We start from the raw sequence: 12,860 nt of genomic DNA on the forward strand, positions 1-12,860 counted from the left end.
AATGCTATCAAGGCAATCATAATAGGTGATCAGAGTAAAATGGCACATCCCAAGCAAAGCACTCCAAGGAGGATGTAAAGCAATACTGGTGCAGGGTATGTCTTGGGAGGGTGCATGACCTGAGGAGAGTCCTGGGGGTCAGGTAGAGAGACCTAGATGGTCACTTTTGGTCCCTGGTTTTCAGGTCTTGTACTACAGATTTGTGGCAAGCAGGTTTATGGTGCTTCTATAAGAAACATCCCACGAACTCAAGGCCAGTTAGAGGTGTGGCCTGGGAAGGCTTCTGAAGGCCAGACAGAGAGGCCTGGAGGGCCACATTCATCCCTCTCACCAGCCGGAGATTCCCCACCATGGTCTTAACACAAGGACAACCAGATATTTGGTCTTACATCCAGCAACAATGCCCACCTGGGTATTTGGTCCGGCATCAGGCCAGTCTTGAAGGTTGGGGAGGAAGGATTGCTGCAGTTTATAGAGGTTGTCTCTTTCTCTCTTCAGGCTGTCTGTTCAGTCAGAGGGGAATCTAGAGTGTGTGTTCCTGGCATTGACCAATCAGGACAGATTAGAGATCCTGCTGGTTTACCATCTGCCTCACTGCCCAGCAGTCTCTCTGACAGAGCTGGTTGAGTGTTGAGGACTCCCAGAAGTTTGGTTCTGGGGGACTTCAACTTTCATGCCGAGGCAGCTGTCTCTGGGGTGGTTCAGGATTTCATGGCTGCCATGACAACCATGGGGCTGTCCCATAATCTCACTGGCCCAATGCATGTGGTAGGCCACACTTTGAACCTTGGTTTTTCAACTGGACAGGAAGAGGGGGATCTGAAAGTGGGGGACATTGGTACCAGTCCCTTGTCATGGCCAGATCACTTCCTGTTAAGATTTAGGCTTTCAGCACCTTTTCCCCTCCACAGAGGGAGGGGAGCCTCAGATGCTAATGGATCCAGTGGGATTCCATGTGGTTTTGAGGAATTTTCCGACTGATATGACTGGCACTCCTGTAGAAGCCCTGGCCAACCTCTGGAACAACCAAATGACTCTGGCCATTGACACGATCGCTCCTGAGTGCCCTCTCCTGCTTTGTGGAGTCTATTTGGCTCCTTGGTATACTCCAGAGTTTAGGGTGATGAAACAAGCCAGAATGTAAGTGGAGGAAAAATCTGACTGAATGCAATCAAGCACTAGTGAGGGCTCATCATTGAGACTACCTAGTGGCAGTGAAGGCTGAAAAGAAGGACTACATTGCTGCCTCCATTGCATCCTCATTGTACTGTCTGGCAGAGCTTTTCTGGGTAGTGCGGGGCCTGTTACAGTTTTGCCCAAAGGAGATGGCAAAACCTTGTTTGCAAAGCATTTGAGGATAAAATTGCTTGCATCCATTGGGATCCTGCCGCCGCTGTTACAGCAGATGAATCTCAAGGGGTTTCCAGAGCACAGTCTAGTCCTGTTGTGTTCAGTTAGTAAGGCTTGAGGCTGCTCAGAGTATTATTGATGCTGCACACTAACTCTGCCAGAGAAAAAACTCAAGAGAATTTTTCCTGGCGCCCTCTCAAATCTGAAGCTTACCCTTGTGGGGAAGAGAGCTCATAAGCACATGGGTGGTAATGCATGATGGGGTATTGGGAACATGCTCCTTTGCTCTCCTTACCATCTGCCATGCAACCAAGGTCACATACATGGTCTACACACTCCATTTCTTCAGAGGGACCTCCACATATTCATTGTCTGCCATAGGCATTTGGCTCCTGATCTTTTAATTTGTTGCAACACACTGGCCTCAGCAGCTCAGAATTGACTTTAAGTATCATCATCATCATCATCAGTTTATTTCCATATAACTTCCACCAAGGCAATCAGAAGAATAATTATATATGCCAAGTTATCTAAATAAAAACCTCCCACCTCCCTCCCTCCCTGTTTTTCTCTTCTCTAAGTAATTTGAAATCCTATCAACTGAGCTTCCTCAGCACCCAAGGGGAAAGTCAAGATGACCTTCCCAGAGAAACCTGCAACTCAGGTGCAATTGGGAGTTTGCCCTGAAGATCTGTCCCATGAGAGATTTCAGATTTATTTCCCATCCTTAGCAATTTGGGGAAAGTTCAATATCCCCTCCCTGCTCTTGGCTGTTTCTCCTCACAGGTGCCCTGCAAAACAGTCTCTCAGCAAATTTGTCCCCATGGATTTTTCTCTCTCTCTCCACCTGGCTTCTTCTGACAGTCTGTCTGAAGGGTGACCTTCAAGGCCAGTGTTGCCATGTCTTAGAATGGAAGCAGGAATGCATAGAGGATGAGGAATATCATCATCATCATCATCATCATTATTATTATTATTATTATTATTATTATTATTATTATTATTATTATTATTTCTTAATTTATATACCACATAATTGACAAAGTAGCTTCTAAGTATGATTATTAAGTAGAATTATTAATACTTTGCCCCAGATCTGGCTGAATATTGGGACCTGGACCTGAACTGAATTAGCCCATTTCAAGTTATCTTTTTTTTAAAAAAAATGCTTTATTGAATCCAAAAAGAAAACAGTTAACAAAAGAATAATACACATTACCAAAAGATAAAATACTTTCATACATTGCTTCTATAGCGGCTTCCAATCACCCCATTGTGGGTCCTAAGCATAGCTGTCAAAGCTTCCCTTTTTTAAGGGGAAATTCCCTTATTCCGAATAGGATTCCTCACAAGAAAAGGGAAAAGTTGACAGCTATGGCCCTAAGTAGTTTTAGCATATCATACTTATCTTTAGCCATCAAAACAAATCTCAATTTTCTTAAATTCCTAAGATTTTCTACTTTCCTACAGAAGTCGCTCCAGACTTCTGCTCCCTCAGGAGATGGTGGTCCCACCTCCCTGCAGAGGGAAAGGGTTGCAGAGAAGTACAGTTGCACCCACCATCTCCTGAGGGAGTCATTTCCACTGATGAACAGTTCTTGCTGACATAAAGTTCTTCCTAATGTTTTAGTCAGAATCACCTTTCTTGTAATTTGAACCCACTTGTTCGAGTCCTACCCTCTGGAACAGACCCTGGTCAGCTCAGAACCCTGTGTTGGTGTGTGTGTGTGTGTGTGTGTGTGTGTGTGCGTGTTTGTGTGTGTGCGTGCACACACACACACAACCCTAAAGCTCACAAATTATACTATCCATTTAAAAATAACATTTCTTTCCTTTCCTTTCCTTCTTTGAATTCCTGGGCGGAAAAACAAACAGACAAGGCTTGTGTGTGACTGGAATGCAACATTGCTCCACCCACTTTTGTCTTTGGCCCCTCCTACCACTGCCATGTAGCCCTCAGAATGTTCCCACGAGGGAACTGTACAACAAATGACATATAAGAATGCTCCATTCTTATTTAGTGGTCAGTGCAGGGGACCAGTCATGTGCCACAACTGAGACCACATATGTGGTTTGTCTCCTAGCATAAGTGATTAAATTACTGCCACATGATACAGTAATGATCACTAGTGTAGATGTATTTCAAATTCATGGAGAATAACATGGTTATTGTCCATGATGATAGCTGATGATGACAAAATGGAAGCTCTCGGATCAGAGGCAGTGTACCTCTAAATACCAGTTGCTGTGAGGAAAGAGAGGAGTTATTGTCTTCATGATCTACTTCTGGGATTTTGAAGGCACCTTTCTTGCCACTGTTGGCATTGGAAACTTGACATTGGACCAAGCTGGGATAGCTCAGTTGGTAGAGCATGGGTTGGAGCCACGGGTTGAGCAAAAGATTCCTTCATTGAAGGGGGTTAGACTAGATGATCATTGTGTCCCCTTCCAACTCTATGATTCTATGACTAGATGAATGCTCAGCCTGCTCTGACAAACCTTTTCTTATGTGAAGTTCTGGGCACCAAAGTTTAAGAAGGATATCAACAAGCAGAAACATTTCTGGAGTAAAATTCAAAGATGGTGAAGGGCCTGGAAACAAAGTCCTTTGAGGAATGATTGGAGGAGTTAACATGGAGAAGAGTGAATCAAAGTTATCACAGCCAAATATTTGAAGAGCTTTCGCACACATGATGGGGCAGATTTGTTCTATATTAGAAACATAGGATGGGAAGAGATCCATGCACATAATGGGCCTTCCCCCTCTCGTTCCCCCATGCCCTTTAAATCTGTTCTAGAGTGTTAGCGCCACATTGAATTGAATTTGAACCTGGGACCTTCTGTATGTGATGAAGCTGCTCTACTGCTGAACTAAGGCTCTTCCCCATGGTAGGACCCAAAACAGGGGGTTCAAATTGCAAGAGAAATGGGATTTTAGACTAAACAGGGAGAATTTCCTGATGTCAGTAAAATTGACAATCTTGGATGGTGGTGGGCTCTGCTTCACTGGAGATTTTAAAGTGAAATCTAGATAACCACTTATTAGGGTGTTGTAGAAGTGGATTTCCTTCGGTGGCAGAGAGCTGGACAACTTGAGATCCTTTCCATTTTTGGAAAAATAATAATAAAATGATACGCATGAATGTGCATTGAACCAACATTTAGTGGCTTTCTTTGGAGCAAATTACTGGAAATATTTTGTCGTCATGTAGCATCACTGTCTTTTATCCCCCTTATCAGTGTGGCATCTCTATTAGCTAAAAAGATCCAGGGAGCTTCTTACATATCTTTTGTGACCCACAACAGCTATAGTTGTGCCACTTCCTCAATTGCAGCCTTTGGGGGGCAGCAGAAAAGGTACTTCTACCTGCCAGGCATGGGGAGAAGTTATCAAAAGAGCACAAAAGCCCTACTGGTCAGAAACTCCAACATTCCATCAGGAGCCTAACAAGAAAGCTGATGAGTGTAAGGCCAATATTTTTTTGTTGTTATAAATAATAATATCTAAAACCAAAAATGTAAAGCACATGCCCCAGACCTGCTTTTGTGATCACAGCATTTCCTCCACCAACACCCCTCCCTTCTCCTCCAATTGCTTTGTGGATAAAAAAGAAAAGAAAAGAGGAAATATAATCATACAGAAATAGAAGTTGAATGGATACCCGCAGGGGTTGTATTTTTAGCAGCTCATCCGTTGGAAGAGAAGAAGCCCAGAGGTTGCAGGCTCTAATTATGAAGCTGGCTATGTGGAAAGCGGGACAATAGGATGTCTGGGGTGTGTGTGTGTGTGTGTGTGTGTGTGTGTGTGCGCGCATGTGAAGATTTTCAGGCAACACAAAGATATACCTACTTAGGGATGTTTGAGGAATTTGAGCCATCTTCAAGTGTTACATTTACAGGCAAGTATACAGAGAAGGGGCAGCAATGGGGTCCAGCATACCAACACCATGGTGACCCTTATTTGCCCATGGAACCTCCTTCATGTATTTTAGAACCCTGATTTCCAAGGGTTCTAGGATGTGTGAGGAGACTCCATGAGTACCAAAGACTTTCTGCTTCAGAAGAGCCCAATCCAAACCCAGGATGGTAGCAGGGGGAGGATCTGCCATGCACATTCCCACTGCTTCCTCATGTTTTCCCATAATCATGAATGAAGTGGGCTTAGATCAAGAGTGGAAAACATCAAATCTGTAGGCTGAATGCTGCTCCCTAGCCTCTCTCTCTGGCCCTTGGGACTCTTCCCAAGCCACATATCTACCCCAATCACATCCCTTCTCCCCAGGCCACACACCTCCCCAGCCCTGCTTTTGCATCCTTCTTGAGTGTTTTTGCCTGGCTCTGATAATACCAGAGGGCAGAGAGGAATTCACAAGAGTTTGCAATAGCAAACCTAATGTGCAAAGGCAAAATTAACCCTCATTGCTCCAAATACTTTTGCCTCTAGCCCCACCCAACACTGCCAGGTGGCCCTTAGAAGGTTGCCCAAAAGGGAGTCTGGCACATGTGCTGAAAATGTACCTGTACTCCACTCACACAATGACCAAGAACTCCAGAATGCATTGACGTGACTCAGTGGCACAGGAAAAGTTGCCCTGGGCACAAAATTGTTAAGGGCATAAAGTTTCAACACTGGGTGCTGCTTCAATACAGCTGTGTGCTTCCATCTCTGGGCTCCATTGAAAATAGCTTCTCCAGGCATACTATGAAGTGACCTCTCCAGACAATGGAATACCTCTTATTTTCTCATCTCTGCACCTGCAATCTCCTAGTGACATGGACGCCCTTATGCAGCATATGTACTCCATCCATTTCCCTTGAGCTACCCACCACCCTCCGCGCAGCCCTGGGCACTAGCAACCCATGCTATGCCACTGATGTGATCCACACATTGTACAAACCTTGGATTTTACACTTCTACAAAGTTTGAAATGTACTTCTTAGCTCCCTCCCACCCTCTTTCTCTCTATGCATTTACAATGCATATTTTGAGATAAGATATACTTAGAAATTTGTCTTTTCCAGAAAAATGCATTTAGAAACGCATATTCTGTGAGGAAATATGTTCAAAAATGCATATTTATATTATGGTTGTGCACATATTGCCAGAGTATCTGATTCTTCCTTTAACTGGAGATTTCAGAGACTGAAGCAGAGTAAGATTGGAGAGGTGATTTCAACTCAACGGATTCTGTCTGAGAACCTGTGGGGCCAAGAAGAAAACACAGACCCAGTCTTTAAAAAAACACACACCAAAAAAACCACACAACACCTCAGGCATCTGAAGATGATTCCATCTCTGAAAACACCACAGAAAACGCACATTTTATGTAAACATTAAAATGCATCGCCTGCCAGGTCCAGAGTCGTTTCTCTCTTAAATCTCTCCTTTATTGCTTTATTATGGGGGGAAAGTCTCATAAAACAGCTCTTGGTAGATGTTATAATGCCGCGTGGCAGCTGCGGCGAATGAGGCGCAGGAGCGAGGAGTTTGTGCAATAGGACATGTTAAGTGTGAGTTATAATATGTCAGGGGCCCCATGTTAATGATCAGAAGGACCTCTTCCAGCTCCCTTTAAGGTTAATCAAGTCGGCATTTGTGTCAGGTGTAATGTCTAATTAAAATGATGGAAGGGGCGCAAATGCCTTCTGGCAGAGGAGGCAAATGGCATGGAGATGCGTCGCTGGTGCCATATTGGTTTAGAAAATCAATAAGACGAGCTCATTTTATCCCCGTGTATCTGCACGTTTGCCATTCAATGGCTCATTTGAAAAGATGCCAACTGGCTTACTGGGAGGTTTACATGCAACCCTATTAAAAGGGCCAGCTGCATCAGAGTCATCCAGGGAAAGGCAGTAAAGGCAGTGTGATGGGGGGGGGGGGGGAATGCAACTCTGATTTGAGCCTGGCTTGACCAAAACTCAAGGCTGGTAGTTAGAGCCAGCATTGAAATGTCTGTTCATTGCAATATTTCCTTGAGGAGCTCTAACACAGCCAACTTTCATTAGCATAGAACCATGGAATTTTAGAGCTGAAAGCAAAGGAGCCTGGTCCCTAAGGATGAATGGGGCACTACCCCACCACTGTGCTTCCTGCTTACAGCCTGTCCAGCGGGTTACACTAACTGTACCTTTCCCCTTCATAACCCCACAGTTGCTGCATTTGATGGCAATTGGTTTCCTCCTAACTATGAATCTATGCATTATGTTTGAGCCGTCACACACTGTAAAAACATACTTCCAGAAAAATAACAGACTATAGCACATATTTAGAGCTCATTTTTATTTTATTTGACTCTGGGTGGAGGGGGAACACATTTTCAGCCCCCTTAACTTGGAAAATCATGGGAGCAAAGTGACAAAACATACAGACCTTTTCTTGCTGTTTTCATCAGGAAGTCACAGGGGAATAGAAGCAGGCACGTGCAGAAAAGGTTGGGAACAGCATCATTGTCCAATGACACCTACCGGTGTGAATGAAAGATAGCATGACACACCATTGTATTGGTCAAAAAGCCACAGTTCCACAATACAACAACTACTGTAATGTGAGAGGATTATTAGAAAATGTGTCAGAAGTGCTAGCATTATAATCGGGAATTCTAACAATATTCCCCGCATCAGAATGCACTCTTTGTAGTACTTACCATGGAAGAGGATAGAGGCAAGGAGGGGGAGTGCACTAGAATTAGTTGACCTCACCTTTTGTTGGCTCTGGCTCCATCTACATTGGCCTCCCTACCTTCTGTCTTAACTGTTCCAAGGGTCAACAGCCACCACAAGGTGAAAAGGGTCCTGAAGACTATCTGTTCCAACCCCTACATCAATGCAGGAGTATTGCTTCACTGACAGATGGCTGCTCAGCTTCTGCTTAGATTCCTCCAAAAGCAGGAATTTAAGAGATTAACAGCTTTTCTAGATTTTCTTCATTCCAACCCTCACTTCCCACCCACCTGCCAATGGGTTCTAATGAGCCTGCACATTAGTGAATCACCACATGCACACACACAATCTTACTGGGAAATGGAATGTTTGATCATTTCTTTTTCTGGTGGATCAGGGGAATGCTGTGGACATAATGTAACTTGATTTCAGTAAGGCTTTTGATAAAGTCCCCCATGATATTCTCATGAGGAAGCTGGTAGAATGTGGATTGAATGAGGTAACTGTTAGGTGGATTTGTAGCTGGTTGACTGATCGAACCCAAAGAGTACTCATTAAGGGTTCCTCATCATCCAGGGGAAAGGTGACAAGTGGGATGTTATAGAGTTCTGTCCCAAACCTGTTGTTATTCAACATGTTTATAAATAACTTGGGTGAAGGAATTGAGGGGATGCTCATCAAATTTGCAGATGACACCAAACTGGGAGGGGTAGCTGATGCCACAGAAATCAGAATCAGAATTCAAAATGACCTTAACAGATTGGAGAATTGGGTGCAAGCTAACACAGCTAATAGTCCTATGTTGCTAGCCATGACAGAGCTCAGTGGAGGGAGAAACCAGCAAACCAGCTGAGTTTGCTTGAAGGCAGAGTCTGTATACAAAGTCCAGTCCAGTCTTAAGGTCAGGAGTAACTCAGTTCATGTAGTCAGACGATCAAGAAAGCCAAGGATCCAAGGTCATGAGAAGCAAAAAGCATCAAGGTCTGGCCAGGAACGACAAATGTTGTTTCCAGCAACTGACTGAGGCTGGAACCCTGCTTAAGAAAGCTGGAGCCAGCTGGTTCTCATTAGGAGCAAGAAGGCTGATCAGCAGCAGGTGGAGTCATTTCACCTTCTACTCCTTCAGGTTGCTGCTCAGCAGGTGAAGCTGACTCCTGGCCCATGACGCTAACAAAACGAATTTTAGTAGGGGAAAATGTAAGGTTCTACACATAGGCAGGAAGAACCAGCTGCACAAATATAAAATAGAGGACACGTGTTTTGCCAGCAGTACATGTGAAAAGTATCTTGGGGCCTTCTACTTAGTAGAACACAATGAGTCAACATTGTGACGCAGCAGCAAATTAAACTAATGCTATTCTAGACTGTATCAATAGAAATATAATGTCCAGATCATGGGAAGTAATAGTAGCACTCTATTCTGCCTTGGTCATGCCACACCTGGAATATTGTGTCCAGTTCTGAGCACCACAATTTAAGAAAGATGTTGACAAACTGGAACGTGTGCAGAGGAGGGCAACAAAGATGACCAAGAGTCTAGAAATCAAGTCTTATGAAGAATGGAGGATGTATGGTGTGGAGCTGGGTATGTTTAGCATGGGAAACAGGAGGCTGAGAGGAGATATGACAGCCTTCTTCAACTATCTTAAGGGTTGTAACTTCGGAGAGGGAACATGCCTTTTTTTCTCCTGCTCTGGAGGGAAGGACTTGAACCAATGGCTTTAAGTTACAGGAATTGAGATTTTGACTAAACATTTGGAAAAACTTTCAGACAGTAAGAGCTGTTTGGTGCTGGAACAGACTCCCACAAGAGGTGGTGGACTCTCCTTCTTTGGAGGTTTTAAGCAGAGATTGGATGGCCATCTGTCATGGATGCTTTTGCTGAGATTCCTGCTTTGTGGGTGGTCAGACTAGATGACCCTTGGATCCCTTCAACCTCTAAGATTCTATGATTCTACTCTCACATAATAGCCTCTGTCATAGCATTTGGGATGGGAGCCAGGACTTTTATTGTATTACAATTTGAATACTATAGAATTCCAATTGTAACATGATAATATATGGTATGAGAAATAAAAGAAGCAATAAAAATACAATTAAAAATCAATATGAATATTTAATATGATGGATGTGCCATCTCCTATCTTCAGCCATAAATCCACAGAAATACCGCAGACCACATTTTGAGAACTCCTGGTCTGTGTAATTGCAATTCAGTTAAATGCATATTTTCTCATTGCCTTCATTTCCAGAGGAGAGCACAAGGACAGCTTGGCATCTGGCAAGTTATGTAAGTAAATCCATTTGGTCTGTGTTTCTGATCTCAAACCCTGTCCTTATTTTTATCTGTTAGCCCCATTTCTCAGACAGCAGGTGGGAAACGTCATCTACCAATAGGGATTCTGTGAGGGTTTGATTAGCTGCTTGTGCGTGAAAACGTGCTCCCTCAGAGTTTGTGCGACCCCACAAACCTCCGTGTGTGACGGAGCTCCTCAGACATGTCTGCTCTAGTCACTAGTAGAGTCCGACAGTGGCTGTCTGCGGAAGCGTTTCCAGCAAAGAAGTTCCTTAACGGAAACGCGTCTCCTGGACTCACGGCGTGACAGTTTCCGGCGAGGTGTGGGTCTCCCTATGGGAGACTCCGATACCTCCCCACTGTTCTCGCTGGAAGCTTCCCTGAGCCCTCCCTCCTGCTCGCATTCCCTCAGAGACCCACACCTCCCCCTGCTGGTCCCTGCTTCAGCAGTTGAGTCTCTTTCATCCTGCCTGAGTCCCTCCACCACCTGATGCTCTGATGGCAGTTCCCTGACATCCACCTCCCCTCCAGGGCCCCCCTCACCCCCTCCCAATTCCTCCCCCCTGGGAGGTGAAGGGCTAAAACCCCGAAACGAATCTTCCTCATCTTCTGACGTCTCGAACAATTCTCTCCATCGATCGTCGTCCTGGCCAGCTGAATCCTCCTCCTCTTCAGAATCTGGGAACCCCTCCAACTCCTCTTCCTCGTCGGTGGTGGCAAAGTATTCCCTTCGGAACCTCGCTACAGGCTGAGGTTTACGTGGGAACCTCTGATGAAAAGTCTCTATTAAAACCTCGTCATTGACATCCTCTGCCCTAACCCAGGTGTTTTCCGACTCCGGTTCCCCTTCCCACATTACCAAATACTCTACTTGATCTCCCTTCCACCTGGAATCGAGGATCTCCGCTACATGGTAGCTGTGTTCCTTCTCCTCCATTGCTGGTCCCCTAGTGACCCTCCCCTCACTGTCTCCTCTATACGGTGACAGCAACGACCTGTGAAAAACTGGGTGCAGCTTCATGTGGTTCGGTAACCGGAGCCTGAAAGCCACTGGATTGACCTGCTGTATGACTTCAAACGGACCCAGCCTTTTGGGTCTTAATTTCTTACAACCTCCTTTGAATGGCAACCCTTGGGTTGACAGCCACACCTGGTCCCCCACCCTGATGCTTTCACCTTCCCTTCTGTTTTTGTCTGCCTGCCTCTTATATTCCTCCTTAGCCCTGTTTAAGTTGAGTTGGAGCTGGCGATGGATCGCTTCCATTTCTTCCACGAACTGTTCTGCAGCTGGAACGCTCCAGTTCTCCCCCTCCCCCCCTGGGAAGGCTCTGGGATGGCACCCGTGATTAGCCAAAAAGGGGCTCATCCCCGTGGACACGTTCTCTGCATTGTTGTAGGCAAATTCTGCCAACGCCAGCTTCTCCACCCAATCATTCTCTCTGTCATTAACATAACACCTCAAATATTGTTGGAGAACCCCATTTGCTCTTTCCGCCTGCCCGTTGGTTTCAGGATGACGGGCCGTCGAGAAATTAACCTCTACATGCAGTAAGCTCATGAGCTTCCTCCAGAACCTGGAAGTAAATTGTTTCCCTCGGTCTGAAACCACCCTCAAGGGGGCGCCATGCAACCTAAACACATTCTCTACAAACAATTTGGCGGTTTCTTCTGCTGTAACCGCATGTGAGCAGGCTATGAAGTGGGCCATTTTAGTTAACAGGTCTACTACAACCATGATGGCTGTTTTCCCTCTAGACCTTGGCAGATCAGTCATGAAATCTATTGCCACTGCTTCCCACGGTCTCTCAGGTGTGGGCAGTGGTTCTAATAAACCAGCCGGCGCCTGCCTCTCCCCCTTGGCTCTTTGGCATTGTTCACACCCTCTCACATACTCCCGCACATCTTCCCTGACCTTGGGCCACCAAAATTCCCTGGTAACCAGCCACATGGTTTTGTGTTGCCCAAAGTGCCCTGCTGTGGGGCTATCGTGCAGCTGCTTGAGTACCTTCTCCCTCAATTCCCCTTCAGGTATATATAACGCTCCCTTATAATACAATGCCCCATTTCTCTCCTCAAAACCACCGGATTTGTCTTCCTCCCCTCTGAGATCCCTGAGTTTCCCCTGGGCGTATGCATCCTGCACCGTACCCTCTACCAATTCCCTTTGCCCCACCAAAGTCGCCCCACACACCCAGCGGTCCTCTGGAATGATATGGGTTTCTTCGGGTGCTCCCTCCCCCTCCAAATATTCAGGTTTGCGTGAGAGAGCGTCCGCCCTAACATTCTCTGGGCCTGGCACATAACAAATCTCAAAGTTAAATTTGGAGAACTCTTGGGCCCATCTCAACTGCCTTTGGTTGAGCACTCGCGCCGTTCTCCAGTACTCTAGATTTTTATGGTCCGTGCACACTTGCACTTTATGTTGTGCACCAACTAGCAGATGCCTCCATCTCCGGAACGCCTCATGAATAGCAAGCAGTTCTCGGTCGTACACCGTGTAGTTCCTCTCGGATTTGTTCAGCTTTCGCGAGAAGAAGGCACACGGACGCCACTC

The sequence above is a fragment of the Podarcis liolepis genome, assembly GCF_965112155.1.
Source record: "Podarcis liolepis genome assembly, chromosome: Z".
NCBI lineage: Eukaryota > Metazoa > Chordata > Lepidosauria > Squamata > Lacertidae > Podarcis > Podarcis liolepis.